General features: G+C 37.1%; 2 pseudogenes; both read left to right on the forward strand.

Annotated features, from left to right (window-relative positions):
- The first annotated feature begins 419 nt into the window (after nt 1-419).
- On the forward strand, nt 420-5,177 carry LOC107156987 (annotated as a pseudogene).
- Nucleotides 5,178-20,407: 15,230 nt separating this feature from the next.
- On the forward strand, nt 20,408-23,649 carry LOC107156991 (annotated as a pseudogene).
- The last annotated feature ends 742 nt before the right edge of the window (nt 23,650-24,391 follow it).

Genomic DNA, 24,391 nt, shown 5'->3' on the forward strand with positions numbered 1-24,391 from the left:
CTTGACTTAAGTTATACCTTCCACGATTTCATCAGCCCAAAGTTTGTTTCCCCCCACTGCCCTGGTTTAGCACCAAGTTTCATCTTTGTTAGCCAAAGAATGTTGAGCCTGTTGCCCAAGTCTCTGAATTCTTAAGCACATCCTGTGATTGAGAGGGAGGAAAGAATACAAAGCTAATCCTAGGTGGTTATTTTCTTGCCTTTTTTCCAGCTAAACAGCAGGAAATTCGTTCTTTGAATGAATAGAAACAGAAAAGTGGAGAGGGTGCGGGCAAGAGCCCACAGAAACCAGAAACTTTGAGAAACCCCGACTGCCCGGCTCCAGGCCCCACCCAAAGTCCTCAGATCCAATCCTCCCTCAGCCACCAGCTTAAAGACTGGATGGGGGGCCTGAGGCTGACTTAAGTAGAAGGCGGGAGAATGCGATTGGTCAGAGTTGAAGTCCCAATTGGGTGGAGCCACTGAACCTCCTGAATCCAATCAAACCTGGAAAAGTCACAGCTGAGGGATGGTGCTGAAAGTTAAATTGAGAGACCTTGAGTGTGTCCACCTGTAACTTGTAGCGAGATATATTAATTCACTCTCCAACATTTAAAATCAGGATTCACCAGGAAAAAAAAAGTTGCAACTACCAGAAATGGGTTAGAATCTTAAATGACAGTAAAGAAAATAACTCTATAAGTTGTGAAATGTATATCACTCCATGTGAAAAATAAGCTCTTCCTCTATATTTTTAAAAGAAGGAAATGCTAAGTCATATCACTTTCCATGTGAACAGAAACCATTGACGGCTTCCTCTTTTTCAGGCTCTCTTTTACCAATCCCAATCCTCTCCTTCTAGAATCATGTCAGGGCAAAACAAGATAGTGGAACTAGAACTGTTTAGTTACTTCGTGTTCTCAAATGTTCCACTGGTTGGCCACACTTGATATCGATACCTGTTTGTCATGTCTTAGAATTTTTCTCAATCTATCCTTACTCTTGGCTTTGAGCTTAGAAAGAAAAGATGAAATCTCTAGTTGATACAATCATTGTTTTTCCCTTGGTGAAACTACCTTAGGAAAAGAATGCATATGCTGCCAGGAGAATATTCATGTTTATGAATCATCTTTCCAGCCTCTGTGCTGGCAGCATCATCTAAAATATGTTAGAAATGTAAATAATTATTAGGCTCCACTAAAGAACTTTTGAACCACAAACTCTTACGACAGGGTTCAGATTTAGCAATTTACCCATGATTTAGCAAGCCTTCAGGTGATTGTATTGCATGCTAAAGTTGGCACACTGTATTCCAATTAACTCAGAATATTTGGGGCTGTACTGTTTTTGTAGACATCAGATGTTGCTTTTGTAAAAGTCTCAATTCACAGCCAAGGTTGGGAACAACTCCCTTATTTAGTCACAGGTTCAGTTGTCATCTCTGCAAACTGAAGGTGATTCTCAAATCTTTACTACAGGCCTCTCTCATCACTCTCAGGCCACTATAGCCTACTAACTTTGGGAAACCTCACAGTCAGTATTTTTAGAGAACTAATTACAGCGATGGCAAAGGATCAACAATTTGACATCCTTGTGTGATCCCTCTGAGGTAGCTGTTTTTATAACCCTTCTATAGGCAAAGAACTGCGGATTTGCTCAAAATTAGGCACTAATAAGTGGCAAAGCCCAGATTCAGATCAATTTAGAAACTTCTAAAAACAACAGAAAGATAGGTTTCACACAAGGCACAGAAAATCTTGAAAGGAGGGTATCACAGAGCAGGGGAAAAATTCTATATTTGGGGGAACAAGGTAGAGATGCTTCTCTGATGTATCAAGAAAAGTCCTCTTCTGTGAACCTCCATTTCCCCAGTATATGATAAGGCTTTTAAACTCTATCAAACTTAAGTTTACTGCTACAAACATTCTTTTCTTTCTTTCAAGATTCTAGTGACAAAAGGAGCAGGCAAGCAATTCCAGCATTACTAGTTCAATGAATTATTTATTCAATAAATGATAAGTGGGCACTCAAGTATCTCTTGTGTATCAAAAATAGGTACAGACAAAAAGTTTATTGAGAATGAAGTCCTTGCTATAGAAAAATCCAGATGCTAGTGAAAAACAAGTATGGCTCGTGATGAGTAATTAATTACCCATCTGTAACCCCTCCACGCATACTTACCTTGTAGATCTGTGTTCTTGGTATCATTGCTATTCTGTCTACTCACCTGAGCCTTTTTTTTACCAAGTGTCTTCTCCCCAGCTGTGATGAGTCAGGGGTTAAAAAGGGAATGAGCTTTGGAAACCCTTTTCTCATTACTTTCTATAAGTGGTGCCTCCAGATGAGACTCCTGGGTTTTTCAGAATTCTGTTTCTGCAGTATAGATTTCCTCTTTGCATCGGTGCTGCTGTCTTCTTTGCCCTCTTTTTTTGGTTACATTTTAAAATTTGTTCTTTTTAGTTATACATGAAAGTCAAATGTATTTTGACATATTATACATAAACAGCTTCACCCTCTTCTCTGACACCCTCTCATGGGGTCTGAAGGTCGTGAAGCTGAGCCTAGTAGAAGTTCTTGCTTTAGTCTCTCAGACTGAGTTTTGGACCTAGAGAAAACCACAGAGGTGCAGGACTGGTGGACTGGTTGTCACAACTGCCCCCTCAGGGGTCTGTGACTCTTTCCCCATGATAGCTGCTGTTATTTGAATGTCTATGTTCCTACCCAAATTCACATGGAAACGTGATTCCCAGTGTGACAGTATTAAGAGGTAGGGTTGTAAGGAGGCTATGAGTTCGTGAAGACTCTGCCTCTGTGAATGGATTAAGCCAGTGTCAAAGGGCTGGAGGGCACTCTCGAGGCCCTATTTGCCCTTTTCTCCCTCTACCCTTTGAGGACACAGCATTCAAGGTGTGATCTTAGAAGCAGAGGCCAGGCCCTTGCCAGATACTGAACCTACTGGTCCTTTTATCTTGGACTTCTCAGACTTCCAAACTATAACAAATAAATTTCTGTCCTTAAAAATTGGGTGCAGTGGCACACACCCATAATCCTGGCAATTCAGGAGGCTGAGGCAAGAGGTTCACAAGTTCAAGGTCAGCTTCAGCAACTTAGTAAGATATTGTCTCAAAATTAAATAAAAAAGGACTAGGGATATAACTCAGTGGAAAGGCACCCCTGGGTTCAATCCCCATTACAAAAAAAAAAAAATTCTGTCATGTATAATTTTATCCTACTTTCAGGTATTTTATTATGGCAGCACAGGTGGACTAAGATAACAACTTAAAAGCTTCTTACTGCCTGAGCCACATTTGCACCCTATCTTTTTATCCTTAACCTATTGTTCTCGTCTTACCTTTCCCTGGGATTATTTTTACTAGTTTACACTCTGAGATTCTCCTCTCTACTATGAGGAAATTGAGTTTTCCTCTCAAGAAAGATATGTTATCAAACTGACAAGTTAGTAATACCTACATCATAGTAAAACAGGTATAAGTATTCCATATAGCAATTGAACTCCTGGGTATTTGTATGAGAGAAATGAAAACATATCCATTCAATGATTTCATAAAAAATGATTATGATTTTACCATAATTGCCAAAAACTGAAGTAACCCACTGTGGCCTTAATGGCTGAGTGGATAAGAAAATTGTGATGATAATCTTACTGATGTTATATTGAGGAAAAGAAATCAGATACAAAAATTACTTATGATTTTGTTTAGATGAATTTTAAAAACAAGTAAAATTATTTACGGGGATGGTTGCCTTTGCAGGGAGCTGAGTATAAAATGGGACAAATAAATTTTCTTTGATAGAAATATTCTTCATTTTCATTGGGATGGTAGTAATTGGCTATAAACCCTATTAAACCTCCTTAACCTGAACAGCTAATATCTGCACATTTCAATATATGTCAAATGTCTATTTTAAGAAAAAAATTACAATATTTAATGCTAACAAACGCTGTGGGTGCAGCATCCTGTAGCCAGTCTGTCTCTGTAGGCTCCACCACCAGCCCAAGCTCAGGCTGGGGGCCCTGCCCCCAGGGCATGACCCTTGGCTGGGCAGGTGTACAGCATCAACTCCAGTCACTGGATCTGTGGCACCCAGAAGGCAGATTTTAATGACAAAAGGAAAAAGTGCCAGAGATATATCAGGCTCTGAATGGTGATCCCACTGATGTGGCTGCCCTCAGACACATGGTTATTAGCAAAGGAGGTCTCCAAACTGATGAGATCAGTGTGGCCCAAGCTCCTCAATGTCAATATGAATGACACCTCTTATATCAGGGAAGAACCTAGGGCAGATAAGTAAGAACTACCAACAAGTGCTGTTGGACATCAGGCAGTCTTTATGGCAGTCCCCTCCTGGCATGCCAGATGAACAGAGAGAGAGGCTTCAGGAAGAACTCATTGACATCCTCCTCCTCACTGGAGTACAACCCTCAGCTGCACAACTACCAGGGCTACCATGACATTGTGATCATGTTTCTGCTGGTGGTAGGCTGGCAAAATCCCTGGTAGAAAAATTGTCTACCCATCACCTCAGGGATTTCATGGATCCCATAATGGACAACACCAGGCCCATTGTAAACTACCTGATGCCCATCCTAGACCAGGTGAACCCAGAGCTCCATGACTTCATGCAGAGTGCTGTGGTGGGGACCGTCTTTGTCCTTTGCAGGCTCATCACCTGCTTTGGGCACGTTCTGTCTGACTTCAGGCATGTCCTGTGGTTATTTCTTCCTGGTCTGCCATCTGCTGATGTCCATTTACTTTTCAGCTGTGATTGTGTTGTATCGTGAGCAGGAAGTTCTGGACTGTGACTGTGACATGGCCTCACGGACCTCAGATCCCTCAGGACCTGTCCTATGGGACTCTAATCAGTAGAGCAGAGGACCTCTTTGTTCACTTTCCCCCTTCTGAACTTGCCCAGAAGCAGGTCTAGAGAAGGAAGTATCTACCTTCAAAGACTTTCAGTTGGTATCAGCCCAACAGAGGACGATATGGTGCTGCCACAGTGGTTTTGGGGACTTCTGGACCTGAGACTTGAACAAAGATGTCTGACCAAACCAAGGACCAACCGCTCTGTGAAACTGGTAGTGATGGGGCTGATGGTGGCCCTAGGAGCAGCATACTAGTGGTGGTGAAAAGTGCCCTGGAGTGGTCCCCAAAGTTTCAGCTGCAGTTGTTCCCCTGAAGCCCCAGAGCCACTTTCTCTCACGGTGCACATGGTCTTGCCCTTTTCCCAGAAGGATTGGGATGGTGGAGTTTCCTTGACTTAAAAGGGTTTCTGTTAAAAAAAATGTTAACAAGCATAAAAATAGTAGTAAGGAAAGGGTGATAAGATATAAACAAAAGTGTAAATGAAAAAAAAAAATCATCAGTTTCTAATTTTTGAAGCTGAAGTTGGGCAATGAGTAGATGACGGTCCTTACACACTACGGTTTTTATGTGTCAACATATGACATGTTAGTATGTCCTATATTTTATCTGCTGAAAAGTTTCATAATTAAAAGGAAGATAAGTAATATAAACAGTTTCACAGTTTCAAAAAAGGTAATGAAGTGAAAAGGTGAGGAAAATGAATTTGGATTAAAAAACTGAAAGTGACATAATTAAGTGGAATATGTGAAACTTGAATAACTCTTAGTTCAAAAAAGTAAAGCAAATATTAAATAAGTCCCTAGGACAACTAGAAAAACTTAAATATGAAGTGAGTACTATGGTTATGTAGAAAAGTGTACTTATACGGTAGATTCATATTGGAATATTTAGAGGTAAAGCCTCATCATGTATGTATTGTGTATATGTAGTGAATACACACAGTCATATGTACATGTCCATTTGTATATTGAAAACAAACTGCCAAATGTTAGTAATATATTTAGGTAGTGGGTATGTAGGTATTCAATATACTATTTTGACTTCTCTGCATATTTAGATTTTTCAAAGGATTGAAAAATTCTCTTGCCACTTAGATTTGTTTTCATGTTTGTTTTTCTGAAATGAATGACACTCTAGAGACAGAAATGATTGAAGTCAACTTTTAAGGAAATCCAGTAACATGACACTATTATCCCATCCCTGAAGTCATATTTACATATGGTTACAAACATGCAATTTTTCACCCAGTCTGGAAGGTTGATACTCTTAAACTTGATATGGCAAAGCCCATGTTTGCAAGCCAGGACATAATATATGACAGGAAGCAGCTACCTTCTGTATTAGTTCACTGCCATATAAAAAATCACTCCATTTAAATTTAATGCAGCCCCTTTTGTCTAGGCAATTCTTGCAAAGACAAGATCCCAGCTGCTGAGCAAAAGAGTGCTTGTGTTCTGAAGGGGGAAGTGTTGGGCTGCATAGCCTGCTACTGAGGAAAGTGCATGACTGCTTAGTCATCTGTGGTGACTTGGGGGTGAAGGAGTTAACCCTCAAAGTTTTCCTGACTCTACCAGACCTTAAACTATACTACAGAGCAATCAACTGTAACAAAAACAGCATGGTATTGGCACCAAAACAGACTGGTAGACCAATGGTACAGAATAGAGGACACAGAGACTAACCCACAAAATTACAATTATCTTATATTAGATAAAGGCGTCAAAAACATGCATTGGAGAAAAGATAGCCTCCTCAACCAACGGTGCTAGGAAAACTGGAAATCCATATGCAATGCAATGAAATTAAACCTCTATCTCTCACCATGCCAAAACTCAACTCAAAATGGATCAAGAATAGGAATACAACCAGAGACCTTGTGTCTAACAGAAGAAAAAGTAGGCCTTAGTCTCCATCATGTGGGATTAGGCTCTAACTTCCTTAATAAGACTCCTGTGGCACAAGAATTAAAATCAAGAATCAATAAATGGGATGGACTCAAACTAAAAAGTTTCTTCTCAGCAAAAGAAACAATCTGTGAGGTGAATAGAGACCCTACATCTTGGGAGAAATCTTTACCCCCACACATTAGATAGAGCACTAAACTCTAGGGTGTATAAAGGACTCCAAAAGCTAAACACCAAAAAAAAAAAAAAAAAAAAAAAAGCCCAATCAATAAATGGGCCAAGGACCTGAACAGACACTTCTCAGAAGATGATATACAATCAACAAATACATGAAAAAATGTTCATTATCACTAGCAATTAGAGAAATGCAAATCAAAACCATGCTAAGATTTCATCTCAATACAGTAAGAATGGCAGCTAACTGGTGCAGCCGATATGGAAAGCAGTATGGAGATTTCTTGGAAAATTGGAAATGGAAACACCATTTGATCCAGCTATCTCTCTCCTCGGTCTATACTCAAAGGACTTAAAAACAGCATATTACAGGGACACAACCACATCAATGTTTATAGCAGCACAATTCAAAATAGTTAAACTGTGGAACCAACCTAGATGCCCCTCAGTAGATGAAAGGATTAAAAATGTGGCATATATACACACAATGGAATATTACTCAGCAATAAAAGAGAATAAAATCGTGGCATTTGCAGGTAAATGGATGGAGTTAGAGAAGATAATGCTAAGTGAAGTTAGCCAATCCCAAAAAACCAAATGCCAAATGGTTTCTTTGATATAAGGAGACTGATTCATAGTGGGATAGGGAGTGGAAGCATGGGAGAAATAGATGAATTCTAGATAGGCAGAGGGGTTGGAGGGTAAGGGAAGGGGCATGGGGTTAGAAATGATGGTGGAACATCGATGATCATTATTTTCCAAAGTACATGTATGAAAACACGAATTGGTGTGAATATACTTTGTATACAACCAGAGATATGAAAAATTGTGCTCTATATGTGTAGTAAGAATTATAATGCATTCCACTGTCATATATAAACAAACAAACAAACAAAAAAGTTTTTCTGGCTCTAGAATGGATACTCCCATTGTCATTCCATACTTGTTATCAAAGTTTCTCTTTATTGAGGTCATAAAACAGATACAATGAAATTGAATTTAATTATAAACTACAATCAAGATAATTTTTTTAAAAAAACAATGAGATACAAAGTAAGCAGACATAACAAAAATACATTTACCTTAAATTTGATTATTTTCTATTCCATTCTCTTATTTCATAATAAGAGACAAAATTATTAGAATAAAACTGTGAAACAGATAAATTGGGAAAATTAAATTAAACACTTAAAAATGTATTTGTTTATTGGTTAACTTTCTAGCAATGGAGACCTTGAGGAAGGGTGACGTAGGGAGCCCAGAGACAGATTCTTCTGGTAGAGGTCCAAAGGCATTGAGTATTTGATGTATCTATAGCTGAACACAAGCCTCAAGAGACTTGTTAAACTAATATGACCCTAAGGAGAAGTATTACACTGTTTGGAAAATTCTACTCTATAATAAAGAGATACATTTGAGAAGAAGTAACTAGAATCTTGTGGACATTTTTACCAGGTGGCATTATGGGTGACTCTTGATGGCACAAAATGAAATTCCTCCCTTGGAAAATACTATAGGGTTCTAGGGAAAATTAGCTCAATCAAATAGTTCTCTGAGATCAAAATGGAACTCATATGTTCATAGCAGCTCAATTCATAATAGCTAAACTGTGGAATCAATCTAGGTGCCCTTAAACAGATGAATGAATAAAGAAAGAAATCGTGGTATATATACACAATGGAATATTACTCAGCATGAAAAGGGAATAAAATCATGGCATTTGCAGGTAAATGGATGAAGCTGGAGAATATAATGCTAAGTGAAGTAAGCCAATCCCCCCAAACCAAGGCCAAATGTTCTCTCTGATAAGTGGATGCTGATCCATCATCATTTTGAATGAGCAAAGGGGAATGAGGGAAGAGGATGGGGCATTGGGGCAGAAAGATGTTGGAATGAGATTACCCTAGGTACATGTATGACTGCACATGTGGTGCGACGTTACATAGTGTACAATAAGAGAAATGAAAAGTTTTGCTCCATTTGTGTACAATGAATTGGAATGCATTCTGTTGTCATGTATAACTGCTTAGAACTAATAACAGAAATGGAACTTATGTATCAAATTATTCAGATAATTTGCCTTGTTTGTTCATACACAAACACACCTGCATGCATAAGCCTAATATTGTCTTTATGCCAAGGTGGCACATCCAAATAAAGATTTGGCTTGGTGAATGGTAGATAAGCCCATCAACATTACTTCTGAGGTTGCAATGCTTGCAGGCATTTGAAGACTTCCACTAACCCTCCATTCTTACTTTCATGCTATACTTTCTTAAGCTGTTCAATGTATATCCTAGGCAATTTTATGTGGCGTATTTCAATTTATAAAAACACCACAACAGACACTAGTATGACAATATGTAAATCAATGGATGTGTAACTGATGTGATTCTGCAATCTGTATATGGGGTAAAAATGGGAGCTCATAACCCACTTGAATCAAAGTGTGAAATATGATATATCAAGAACTATGTAATGTTTTGAACAACCAACAATAAAAAATAAAAAAAAAAAACACCATAAAATTAATCCGAGTCAGAGTCATTAGACTTACTGAATATAGACCTACATGTAACCTTATTAGCTAGAGTCAGCCTCTAACTATCCTTGGCTCTACTCTGGGCCGTACTACAATATTCCTGATGCCTGAGGCAGTAATTTTTTTTTTTTTAATCATGGCTTAGAATAGTGCTTCTCATATGTTAATATGTATGAAAACCACTTGGAAAGTCTTGTTAAAATGCACTAATTAAGTATGTTAGGGGCAAAAGACAAAATTTTGCATTTTAATAAGGTCTCGGGTGATATACTACTGTTCTAAGCACCATACCTTGAGTAATAACGATTTAAAAGACCCTGGTTATTTCTGAAACTCGACTGAAATCTCACCTTCAACACTTACAAAGACTATTCCACTTATGAAAAGTATTTTAATTGGTGACCATAGCAATAAATGTTTATTAAGAAATTAACTTTGTGCTAGGCAATATGATAAACTGCACAGGTACTATTAACTCATTTATTTTTTAAAATGAAGTAGTAAATAATGTGCTGTTCAGGATCTCCAAATTACAAATGAGGAAATTCAGATAGAAAGAAGTTAAATGATCTGGTTAGAAGGTAATACATTTTTTTTTGTTTAAATGACAGGTTGATAGACTTCACTTTCTAAAAACTCAGAGAGGGTATATCAACCCAATATGTCTGGCAAGTGGGGACTAGGTTAAATGCTCAGTCTAGGAGACATTTGTTTTTATATTTATTTTAACTTATACATAAAAACAAAATTGTACATGGTGAAGGGTACAAATAATATTTTGAAAAATGAATATATTGTATAATGTTTAAATCAGGTTAAACATAGATATTTCCTCAAACATTGGAAATCAAGTAGCGTGGCTACCATTAGAAATGGAAGCCCTTCTATGGACATTGAAAAAATACATATGTATGCTTGAACACACAAATATGTGGTTTACATACATATATATGATTGACAATTTAAGCACAGTGGGTTTGTTTTCTGTAGTTTCATTAAAATCTTCATAGAAATGAATAACACTTGAATATTTCATTTGCAAATCAAAGTACTTAAGAACTAATATGAACTTTTAATTGTTTATCTATTTTTTGTCATTGTCATGATTCAGCACATCACCTGAAATACTAGACAATGTATGGCCATTGGTAATATCTAACAGAATCAATTCTATTTTGTAAAGGAGCAAAACCTCAGTTACCAAAATTTTCCCTGTTGTTTGTACATGGGTCATTTTGCTTAGCTTTTGAATCAGAAAATGTAACATTCCTTAGTTCGTAAAACAACAAAGGGAATGATATGATAATGCATGTTCACTTGTGTGATATGCTTAAGTTAATTGTGGTTGGGCATGGTGGAGAATGAAATATGAGAGCACTGAATCACACAAGTGCAGGATGCAGGGGTCTTTTCAAATCAATCAAAAGTCGCTTCCACTCTCCAGAAGTAGCTTGCCTCCGTCTGTTTGTACTGCTATAATAGAATATCTGAAACTGGTAATTTATAAAGAAAAGAAATTTATTTCTTGCAATTCTGGAGGCTGACAAGTCCAACATGAAGGTGCCAGCTGTGGTAGGAGATCTGATGGTACATCATCCCATAGTAGGAGGGGACGAAAGGAGAGAGAGTGGGGGCAATGGAAAGGGATGTGGGGAGAACATAATTGCACTAGCTATTTTGGAGTGAGCATATTACTTCTATGGTTTAAATGTGTTGCCCAAAGTTCATATGTTGGAAACTTATTCTGCAATGTAATAGTGTTGGGAATTGGGGCCCAGTGGGAGTAGGGGTTCAAGTTATGAGGGTTTTACCACTATGAATAGATTAATGCCAATTATGAAGGGGCTTGAAGGAATGAGGTTGATGTCTTGTATTGATCCAAAAATACTAAAGAAAATGTCAGCAAACAGAGTCCATTTGTGTTAAGAAAATAATGTCAGATCAAGTGGGATTTGTTCCATGAATATAAATATGGTTCAATATTAGGAAATCCTTTGATACAAATCATATTAAAAGATCTAAAGCAAAAGATAATACAGTTTTCTCAAAAGATGTACAAAAGGCCCTTTAACACCCATTACTCATACAATATTCCATAAAATAAAAAAGCAATTATAATTTCTATGTATACCTCTTCCTCTTACTTAAGGAACAAATAGTAAAGCATTCCAAGAGTAGGAAAGATTAGAAAAATGGCATGAATACACACTGACGTAGTGTGTTTTCTCAGAAGCAGATCCTGAATCAATTATTTGAATGCAAGTATTTTATTTTAGAAGTCACCCTAGGAAGCAAAGGTAGGATAGTTGGGAGTGATATATAGGTAAAGAAATAAGGTCATTACAAGGCTGTGTAATGAGTAGGTTCTACTTTGGCTCATTAGGTGAGAAAGGGTCATTCCTGATGAAGACTTTTGAGAAATTATGTAGTACATGCCTGAGATATTGCATAGGAGGGGGTGAGGAGGCCAAGGTATTAACTAGAAACTCCATCTATCAGCTGTTGAAGTTCCCTTAGATATGTTAATACACTTCTGAATTTTTGTGCCTGAAAATTCCCATATCCTCATATCCCCACCAATCCATGGGGTTATCCAACTTTCTGTCTTTTCTCAGTTATTGACAAATGCTATTATTGTAGTTTCCTCACTGTTAGTTTTTATATCTTGACATGTTTTAGCTATTAAAGGTACCCTTTCTGTAGCTTGACTTATTTTCTATCAGAATAATATTTTATTCTATGTTTTTTCCTTCTATTTGTTCTTGTATTTATAGTATTCCAGAAGTTCTTTTAGGCTCTGTTAACTCCTTATCTGTTTTAGATACTGACAGTATTTTCCACTGGAAATGTGGCAGAAATAGATATCCCCAAAATAGTCTGCTTGATGCTTTCAGAGTGCGGCTAAGAGCTTCAGACAGCTAATGCCTCCCAAGAGGAACAGGAACAATATATACTTCCCTTTTTATTCCTTTGTGCTGAGTCCTTTCCTCAGTATGGAAAGTATATCTTCCTTCTTCCCTTCATCCCATTTCCCTTCTGTATTCACACAGGATGAGAGGTGATTTAGGTGAACAACCTGGAGGCTATTGATTACATGTGTCCCCTGTCCATCCTGTGGGTTATACATGGGTTCCAGGCATAGAACATTGTAAGAAAACTCTTGACATAAGAAACATTGCCTTGAGATCTGTCTCTCAATTTTTAGTGGAACAGCATTATCAGATAGTTAACAGTTAGGAAACAGGGTTGTCTTACTTAGAGATTTTCATATAGTTTTAAGAATCAGAAGCTCCAGAACATTCATAATCAGGTTAATTATCCCCAATAGCAAAAGTGACCAGCAACTGGTGGCATCAATTTTTATTACTGTTGTTAAAGTGAAACTGTAGGCAAGTGGTTAGCTATCGAATTATTACTTTGTTTTCTAATAAATTGCTTCAAAATTTAGCAGCTTCAAAAAAATACACAAACAAAAAACCAAAAAAGTATCTCATAGTTGATGGGATCCAGGAATCCAGGTGCTAATTGCCTTTGGCTCAAAGTCTTTCCTAGGTTACCATCAAGGGGTTGGCCAGGGCTACAGTCATTCTAAAGGCTCAATTAAAGAGATTCCCATCTGGGTCAACACATTTGGGTGTTAGAAGCCTCATAGGATACACTGTTACGTTCTCTCACATTACTGTTGTTAAACATTAGGTTCTTTTTTACAATTAGTCAAAGACATACTTTCCTTACCATATCCACCTCTCCACAGTAGCTCATAATATGGCAGATGCCTTACCTCAGGATTAAAAGAAAGACAGACAGTATTAGCAAGATGTAAAGCACAGTCTGTTTGTAAATTAATCTAGACTGTGAAGTACCATTAGTTCTGCAGCATCATATTCATTACAAGTGGGTCCTGATGTCCAGCCCACACTCGGGATGAGGGAATTTCACATGGGCATGAATACCAGAGGAGACCATTTGGTACCATCTGTTGCTACCTACTGAAGGGGCCTCCTGGGAAATCTTGGCAGGAAAGCATCAGAAATAAATAACAAGTTGTATATTCTCTTTTGGAGAACATTTCCCTTTTTATTCCTTTGTGCTGAGTCCTTTCCTCAGTATGGAAGTATATCTTCCTTCTTCCCTTCATCCTATTTCCCTTCTGCATTCACACAGGATTTTACACAGAGTGTCATGTGAAATATTAAATCTGTAGAGCCTACTGTGCGTCCTCAGGAAGAAAGAGGAACAATAAAGTGCAGTTTGAGAGATTAAGTACACTATCAATGTGAATAGTTGTACAAAAAAAGTGATATGCACTACAATGCTAGAATTTGAACCTTGATTCTCCAACTTACTAGCTTTGTGACCTAAGTACTTCACATTGATCTATGAAATGTACATGTCATGATGGAGCTACATCAAAGGGATGTGAAAAGTGAATGAGATAATTCTTGAAAAATGTTTATCAGTGTGTCTGGCACATAGCAGCCTTTCACAGATTTACTGTAACTTAGAACTTTTGTTTTCCTATCAGGATGCACCTTACATAAATAGTGTAGCATTCAGTTTCCCCTGAAGACTTGAAGAAACAAATCCCTTCAGTTGCTAGGCATCTGCTTCCTCCTACAATCTGGAAAGCTCCAGGGGCCAGAGCTCAGAAAAACTAGTCTCTGGAGAAATTACAATTTTCATTTCCAGGTAGGAGTAAAGGGAATTTACCATGTCTGGGGAAATGGCAGGATAATAAAGTATCTAACTGGGAAGGAGGACTCACCATAGGTAGTCTTTGAAAAGCACGGTAGTCACTTTGACTCTATATTATCTTTGTGATTGTTACTACTCCTCTTCAAGGATCCTGTATCAATCCCCTGTCTTTTGAGAGAAAGAAATGTGGACCACCAGGCATAGATCACCAGATGAATAGAGAAACTCCAAGGATGTGGGTAACTGACCTGGATATTAAGGACTGGGATGGGAGGATTCAAGACCAGAATCATTGAAGAAAGGAGGATTCAAGTTCTCAACACAACTATAAAGGGCTGGCCAGATCTAGAGGATCCTCTTGAGACCTAGAACTTCTAAAGTAAGGGGAGGGTAAAGGATGCAGGAGAGAGAACAGGAATATGGGACTTCTTTGGTTCAAAGCAGAGAAAAGAAGGGAAAATAAGTTCAACAGTAGGATGGTGCAGAGACAATTCTTAGGGGACAAGCAGAGTTATTAAAAAAGACCAAGACCAAGTAGTAAGGCAAATTGGAAGAGTGTTTGGATGGAGAGAAGAAATACCAGGATAGAGGCACAGGCTTACCATGAACAGAAAAGCTCCATTCAAATTGAGTACTTTTACCTTTAAGAAAAATTTGAGTTATGAATTTTCCAATCCTTTAAATAGGAATGAAAACCTCACACATCCTGTGAGTTGGTTACTCCTGTTAAGTGATTTGTCTAAGCTAGTTTTCAGTGATAGACCCTCTGGGTCTGCATGTAAGGCAGAGGTAGAAGCAGGCCTGGAAATATGATTTAGGAGATGTTGGCTGAAGCTTTCTGGAAATAGAGGCCTCAGCAACCAGGGAGCAATTGTCTTGAGTCTTGACCTGGGTAGTGGCTATATGGGTGTGTTTATTTGTTCACATTATAAAGTTCATCATACTGTTTATCTTCAAATTCAGCATCTTACAGTACGTATGTCATACTTCAATCAAAGAGGATGGGGCAGGGAATTAACTGAGGCTACTCTCAAAAGAAAAGTGTCTTTCTATACAGGGCAGCCAGGAGGGGGATGTCATGGATGAGAGGTAACTGGGGCAATAGGCACTCTGAATCTTTTTTTTTTTTTTTAACTGTTTAGGCAGTGATGCTCAACCCTAAGTTTTTGGCATTGAGAACCTATTTAGCAGTCCAGAAATTCTCGGAATTTTTTAGTTCTTTACTAGCATTTTATTTTGAAAGATTTCCCAGTCCTCTTCAATCTGTCATTGAAGATATGTTCCCAATTGCTATTATGATAAGGTTCCTATGATGTGGAGCTGTGTACTTCCTTCTTCTGTCCCAATATATAGCATTTCTTATGTTTAGGGGTTGTGTCTTCATGGTTGGCTTGTTTCAATAAAGTATGAGAAATCTGATTTTAGGAAATCTCCTGAGGACTCTGCAGGTACCTGAGTATGGAATCAATCACTGACTCTCCAGAAGGCAAATGGGAGGGCAAGTGTATGCCTCATGGTTGGGATGGAGAATCAGGGACTGTTTGTCTAGTGCCTGGCTAACAAAGAAAATGTCTATGGCAGCAGGTGAGAATATGAGCCCAGAATTCACTGGATGTGATCTATCCAATTTGTGCAGGAAGGATCCAGGCCCCTGATAAGGAGTTAAAAAGGGATAACTAGAGACAATGTCCAAGGGTAAGGACATGGCAGTTTCATCAGCCTGGAAATGCTTTATTTAATGTATTTATTTATTTATTTTGTTTTTTTTAAATACATGACAGCAGAATGCATTACACATTCCGCTTATTACACATAAAGAGCACAATTTTTCATAACTTTGTATATAAAGTCTGTTCATGCCAATTCATGTCTTTATACATGTATTTTGTTTCTTTTGCATTATAATTCTTATTACACATATATACCACAATTTTTCATATCTTTGTATATAAAGTAGGTTGACACCTAATTCATGTCTTCATACATGTACTTTGGATAATGATGTCCATTACATTCCACCATCCTTTATAATCCCCTGCCTTCTCCCTTTCCCTCCTTCTCCTCTTCCCTATCTAAAATTCATCAGTTCCTCCCATGGTTACCCTCCCTACCCAACTATGAGTCAGCCTCCTTATATTAGAGAAAACATTTGGCATTTGTTTTATTGGGGATTGGCTAACTTCACTTAGCATTATCTTCTCCAATGCCATTCATTTACCTGCAAATGCCATGATTTTATTCTCTTTTATTGCTGAGTAAAATTCCATTGTGTATATATGCCACATTTTTAAATCCATTCATCCACTGAAGGACATGTAGGTTGGCTCCACAGTTTAGCTATTGTGAATTGTGCTGATATAAACATTGTTGTGGCTGTGACCCTGTAGTATGCTGTTTTTAAGTCCTTTGGGTATAGACCAAGGAGAGGGATAGCTGGGTCAAATGGTGGTTCCATTCCCAGATTTCCAAGGAATCTCTATACTGCTTTCCATATTGGCTGCACCAATTTTCAGTCCCACCAGCAATGTATGAGTGTAACTTTTTCCCCACATCCTCACCAACACTTAATTGTTGTTTGTCTTCATAATAGCTGCCATTCTGACTGGAATGAGATGATATCTTAGAATAGTTTTGATTTGCATTTTCTGATTGCTACAGATGATGAATATTTTTTCATATATTTGTTGATTGATTGTATATCCTCTTCTGAGAAGTTTCTGTTTAGGTCCTTGGCCCATTTGTTGATTGGATTATTTGTTTTTTTGGTGCTTAGCTTTTGGAGTTCCTTATATACCCTAGAGATTAGTGCTCTATCTGATGTGTGAGGGGTAAAGATTTGCTCCCAGGATGTAGGCTCTCTGTTCACCTCACTTATTGTTTCTTTTGCTGAGGAAAAAAGAACTTTTTAGTTTGAGTCCATCCTATTTATTGATTCTTAGTTTTAATTCTTGTGCTATAGGAGTCTTATTAAGGAAGTTGGGGCCTAATCCCATATGATGAAGATTAGGGCCTACTTTTTTCTTCTATTAGATGCAGAGTCTCTGGTTTAATTCCTAGATCCTTGATTCATTTTGAGTTAAGTTTTGTGCATGGTGAGAGATAGAGGTTTAAGCATATGGATTTCCAATTTTCCCAGCACCATTTGTTGAAGAGGCTATCTTTTCTCTAGTGCATGTTTTTTTTGCACCTTTGTCTAACATAAGATAATTGTAATTTTGTGGTTAGTCTCTGTGCCCTGTATTCTGTACCATTGGTCTACAAGTCTATTTTAGTGCCAATACCATGCTGTTTTTGTTACTATTGCTCTGTAGTATAGTTTAAGTTCTGGTATAGTGATGCCACCTGCTTCGCTCTTCCTGCCAAGGATTGCTTTAGCTCTTCTGGTTCTCTTATTTTTCCAGATGAATTTCATGATTGCTTTTTCTATGAGGAATGCCATTGGGATTTTGATCGGAATTGCATTAAGTCTGTATAGTGCTTTTGGTAGTATGTTCATTTTGATAATAATTCTGCCTATCCAAGAGCAAAGTAGATCTTCTGGAAATGCTTTATTGAGGGGAGGCACAGGAAGTAATAACTAAAGTCAGGCTAGTCTTGAGTCTTGGCAAATAAGCCTCCTTCATCGAAGCTTGCCTGGAAACCTAGGAAACAGTCTTGGGTTATATATGACTACTGTTAAATTGGCACAATTGGGGTATTGACTCACGGGGCTGAAGCCTTGAGAGATGCAATAATAGGGCAATGAGAGTTTGAAGGAGGAGTTCAATGGGCTTTATATGGTCTGGTCCACATTTGGACTCTTGAGTCCACAAGTCTGGGACCAAACCACATGTACATTTCTTTAGGAAGTGGAATGATCTAAGAGTAGGAAAAAAAAGTCAAAGCAGCAATTTAGCCTGGATCAAGCATGCCTGTCATACCCACTTCCACTCCATCTTTAATCTGATTTCATTTTGGCATTCCTGTTAAATGGTCAGTGCGAAGTCAACTACTCAGAGTTTGTTATTAGAGATGGGGTGTAGATATATCTAAGAGAGACCTTTTTACTGAAATGATGATAAAAATTAATCAAACAAAACAAAACCCCATTTCTTGAGAAATATCCTGTAAGGAACAGAGTCAGATCCTCATGGTGGGATAGGAGATCCTTACTATGCATAGCCACTGTGGGAGACATCTTCAGTGGTACATCAGGGGAAGACAAGAACAAAGGTTCAAACAATGCAGAGGGGGCTGTGTGTGTGTGTGTGTGTGTGTGTGTGCACGCACGCACTGGCCTCCAGGTGACACCTACCGACTTCAGAATGCTATTTAGAATAATTCGGGACTCCAGTGAAATAGTCTCATTCTTTTGAACACCTATTACCAAGCAGCATGCTAAGCACTTTCATATGGCTTATCATTTGAAATTCTAAACATCTACTTAATGGAGTAAATATTATTTCCAACTTGCTAATGAGAAAATAAAAGCTTGGATTGTTAGAATGATATGATCAAGGTAAAATAACTAGTTAGTGGCAGAGTAAGTATTTCATTTTAAAGAATATGACTTTAGAAGCAATGCATTTAGCCAGTTTATTTTCCTGCCTCTTGATGCTGTAGGACCAATAACACATTTTAAGTGGGTCATTATAAGTGTGCAGGATTTTAATGCTGTATTCAAAGAAAAACTAGTCTTCCTAGAAGATCAATCACATTTCCTAGGCTAAATGATTCCCAGAATAAAGATGGGTCTCTTACAAGGAGTCTTCTCAGAGTGCTGCAAGTTTGTACACATGCCTAACCACCATATGAATTCATGAAGTTAAACCACACTAAAAGAACTAAAGGAATATCACCTGAGAATGGAATGGTAATTAATGCTGATCCCTTATATTCAGCTTTACCCCACCAGGTCATAAGACTCTATATAAATAGCAACACATGTGTGAGGCAGAAGTAAGGCGAAGGTAATAATAAACAGAAATTTTCCAAGTGTTGGGTCAGTATCTGGTTGTGCAGGGTGCCTGTTGATACTGGCCAAATGAAGTTGCAACACTTTTTTTCTTAGGTATGTATAGCTGATTTCTCATAGTTGATTTTTTTTTTTTAAATGTTGAGTTGGAAATGCACGGGAGTCATACCTGGAAGACCTGGACCTGTATTTCCAATTTACTACATATTTTTGAGGTGATACTGGAGGAAATATTTTATGTCATTTAAATTATATTGACAGTTCCAGATGGATGTTTGTTTTATACTATAAAAGAAGAAATATCTTTCAGAAATTCTATACTTTGGGTACTAACATATAGTATCTTCTTTAAAATATGCTTTAAGTTCTAAAGCATAAAACTTATTATCTGTAATGTTTTGGTGGTCCATCATAAAAAAGTGGTTAGCTCTAATGAACAAACATAAAACTAATTGAAGGATGAAACTCTGAGTTATTAGTCTCAAGAGTTTATTATGTAGTTAATCTATCAATTGAACCTAGCTCAATAGGAAATCCAGAAGGAAATGCAGAGAAGGTAGGGATTATAAATATTTCCAGGCAGTTTATTATCTCCTATGGAAAATAATAGTGTTGTTTTCTAATGCCCTTATTTTCCTAAACCCACTAATTAACTTCACCTGCCACGGAGATGATTTATTTAGGTCTTGTTTAGATACAACCCCAAGGATACCAAACATGACATGATTGATCTCCAGAAATTCATTTCTTCTTTTAACAGTGATTATTGATAAAGTAGAAGAAATTGTCCTTTTTCTCTTAGTTATTATTCACCCTGTGATAATTATAAACTGAATATATATGAATATATATGTTCTTATATTGCATGACAGATCACATACTAGGTACAAGGCACAAACAAGAGATACACACTTGAGTGCATATAATAAAGTCATAGAGTATTGGAATTATCAATTTAGGTTCTCTTGGGTCAGTATGGGATATTTCATGGAAACTGAAAAAGAAAAAAGAAAGGTACCTAAATTCACATGACCATGGAAAAGGGAAAGGGACCAGAGATGACTTTTCAAAGGAGGTAACCTAAGAGCTGATTTTGAACAAGGATGGAAGGTGAAGCAGAATAACATTCTCATATGTCAGTTTTCTGATCCTAAGATTACCAACCAACTGTCAATACTACAAGGTTTACCAACACCAGACAGGTACAATTTTTACAGGACTACATATTTTCTTATCCTACTTTCTATATTAACATGAAAGCATTCTCATCTGTGATGCTGGGGCCACACTACAACCACACAGTGGAAACCCCTGCCACCTTCTTCCTTGTGGGCATTCCAGGCTTGCAGTCTTCACACCTTTGGCTGGCTGTCTCACTGAGTGCCATGTACACCACAGCCCTGGTAGGAAACAGCATCATCATGGTGGTAATTTGCATGGATTCCACTCTGAGAGCCCATGTTTTGCTTCCTATGTGTTCTGGCTGCTGTGGACATCGTCATGGCCTCCTCTGTGGTCCCCAAGATGGTGAGCATCTTCTTCTCAGGACACAGTTCCATCAGCTTCCGTGCCTGTTTCACTCAGATGTACTTTGTCCATGCAGCCACAGCTGTGGAGACAGGGCTGCTGCTGGCCATGGCTTTTGACCATTATGTAGCCATCTGCAAGCCCCTACACTACAAGAACATTCTCACACCCAGAGTGATGCTGAGGATGAGTGTGACCATCACCATCAGGGCTGTCATATTCATGACCCCATTAAGTTGGATGATTAGTCATCTACCTTTTTGTGGCTCCCATGTGGTTCCCCATTCCGACTGTGAGCACATGGCTGTGGCCAAGTTAGCATGTGCTGACTCCATGCCCAGCTGTCTCTACAGTTTAATTGGTTCCTCCATTATTGTTGGCTCTGATGTAGTCTTCATTGCTGCCTCCTATACCTTAGTTCTCAGGGCAGTGTTTGGTCTCTCCTCAAAGAATGCTCAGTGGAAGGCATTAAGCACATGTGGCTCCCATGTGGGGGTTATGGCTTTGTACTACCTACCTGGGATGGTGTCAGTCTATATATCCTGGCTAGGACAGGACTCAGTCCCTCTGCACACTCAGGTGTTGTTAGCTGACTTGTATTTGGTCATTCCTCCCACTTTGAACCCTATTATCTATGGCCTGAGAACCAAACAAATGCGCAAACTGTTGCCTGTTGGAACACACTTGTAAGTGTTCATGAATACTAAATTCTTCAGACCGTGAACATTCCAGCCAACTTCAAAGGTATCTTAGTCATCTATGGAGATAGATTTTTTTTTTTTAACCTACACCTCAGGAATTCTAAGATGAAGCCATAAAGAGCATCCTTTCAAAGCTTTCAATTTCTAATAATAATGCTAATGGAATAATTCTGATTGTCTGACAACATTTTTATTAGTATTTAATAGGAACCAATTTGTACATAGAAAATATATTTTTGATTTTTCTTTCTTTAGCTTCTGACCTGTATTTTTAATCTAATATCTCAAGAGTTCCTTTGCTGAAGGAAAAAATTATTTAAAACACTTTCCCCAATCCTCCTCTGATTTTCTCAGAATTTTTTCTCCCCCATGTAATTACATGGAGGAAGCTCTTACTATGTGACTCTTTCCTTTGGTCCATTAACAATCCACTCATTTGGGTTATGTGCTCACATCTAGACCAGTGTCTTCCAACCACAATGGATTCCAGTTTATCCGAGGACATACAAACTTGAGATCAAAGATGGTGGCAATTTTTCAACACTTGAACTTGAAAAGAGGAAAAAGAATCATAGCAAGAAAATCCAATTATCAATATATGATGCCGATAACATTTTTCTGCTGTCTAGCTCTATTTCACCTCTGACACCGAGATAGATCCCTGTTCTGCTCTTTGTCACTCAACTTTAAGACATAGAAAAGAGGGACCAAATATAACTTAGGTGTTTCTTCCTGTGGGTACATCTCAGGATCTTTCTGGGATGAAAAGTTTACTTCACAACAATATAGAAAAAGACATTGAAATATCACCATTCTTTTGTAGGTCCCTGCATACTTACATGGGTTTTGTTTTACATATTTTTCTTTCAGAAAGTCTTAAACCTAGTTATCAACACTGTGAAAGAAAAAAGATCTCATACATAGGAGACATATATATATATATTTGATTAGGGTACATTTGAATATCAATTTAAATATAAATTCTTAATAGTGCTAAAATTGACAGTATAAGAAGAAACCATTGATAGTGTGTTGTTATATCTGTCTTAAGGGTTGTTTTTACGGAAAGTAGAAACAATATTAACTTATTAAGATTCCAAGAAATAATGAATGGAAAAAATTATATAACATTTGACATATTTTATGTACTTAAAATTACACAAGTGTTAAGACAAATTTTAACAGTGCTAGGATTGGAACTTAGTCCTGTGTAAATTAATACTAATATGATACTCTTTCAAAGTAATCTGCTGACTAAAACTCATAATCCATAAATTTTGCTAGCATTGGACTTCTTTACCAACCAAGAAGTTTTCTACTTGGGTGCAAACAAAGTAGGAGGAAGCCTTACAAAAATCTGATAATAATGAAAATGATAGTACAACATGAATTTATTTGTCTTAAATATTTGTAGTTTACAGTTTTTTTCACATAAAAAACTTAGATCTTGAAGAAAAATGAATAAGAATCAGGAATTTAAAAAAAGCGTGATTGGTCTTGGGAATATAGTTTTAAAGGAGACAAAATCATATCCAGGAATTAATTATATTTTGGTAAAAGAAAAAAAGAGATTGAAATTAAAATTTCATTAGGAACATTGAAGATAGAATATTAGAACACTTGGACTAGAAAACAGAATAAGGAGATGACTGGGATCAAATAGAAAATAACAGACATAAGAAAACAAAGAAGTGTAATGAATATGTGTTAGATTTTTATGTCCATGGAATCCCTCAAGAGGATTTAAGAATTAAAGGAATCTAAAGATTATTTTTATATGAATTTTCAAAGAACTTGCCTGGAAATATTTATCTGAAATTGTCAACTCTTTGAATAATATTTTTGAGTGTGTCAAATATTTAAAATAATAAAAATTGCCTTTGGCCTTCAGACAAAACAAAAACAGAAAGTAAATAAACAAAACGCCCCAAACCTAAGTCATGTTCAAGGAAAGTAAAACCAGGCTTAAACTGCTTTTTAAAATTTTTTTTATTTTATTGGTTCTTCTTAGTTGTACATGACAGTAGAATCTACTTTGATAAAATCATTCAAGCATAGGATTATATCTTGTTCTGATTCGGGCCCCATTCTTGTGGTTGGGCATTTCTTGACAGCAGCATGTAAATCCAATAAGAGTAGAGTAATACTTTTAAACCAACAAACAAAAACCCCTCATGAACAGAAATTATGAACTAAAATATTTTTTCTTAATGGTTTATTTTAATTTATTATAATTTTAATTGTACATTTTTATGAGATATAGTGTGATAATTCATTACTTGTCATGATAAGTATAATGAGTAGTCATTAAATTCAGTGTATTGAGCATTTCTACCTACTTAAACATTTTTTTGAATTTTGATTAACATAAAATTGTTCATATTTATGAGGTACAGTGTGATATTTTAATACATACCTATAAGGTGCAGTGATCAAATCAGAATAATTAATATTGTCAGCTTCTTATCATCATTTTGTGTGTGGAATCTTTGAGCTGCTCCCTTCTCATTATTCATAAAATATAGAATAGATTTTAGATGAAAGGGATGTTGAATAAAATGCTTTTTCTCCATCTATTGAAAGGATCATGATTTTTGTCCTTTGATTGTTGATGTGGGGTATTATGCTTATTGTTTGTATTGAACCATAATTGCATATCTGGAATGTCATTTGATTCAGATGACTGATCTTTTTGATAAGCTGTTGATTGATTTATTATTATTTTATTGAGTACTTTTGTATGTTCACTAAAGGTGTTGGTCTTAAAAGTGTATGTGTGTATGTGTGTGTGTGTGTGTGTGTGTGTGTGTGTGTGTGTATTTCCATATCATAGTAAGGTTGGATTTGTTGATTGAATTTGGAACAATTATTTCCCTTTCAATGTTTTAGAATAGTGTGATAGGAATTGGTATTTATTCATCCTTGAAAGTTTGGTAGAATTTAGCAGTGAGGCCATCTAGTCCTGGGCTTTCCCTTGTTCTGAGACTTTTTATTACTCATTCAATTTCATTAATCGTTATTGATATGTGC

This window comes from Marmota marmota, unplaced genomic scaffold (assembly GCF_001458135.2).
Source record: "Marmota marmota marmota unplaced genomic scaffold, marMar, whole genome shotgun sequence".
Taxonomy (NCBI): Eukaryota; Metazoa; Chordata; class Mammalia; order Rodentia; family Sciuridae; genus Marmota; species Marmota marmota.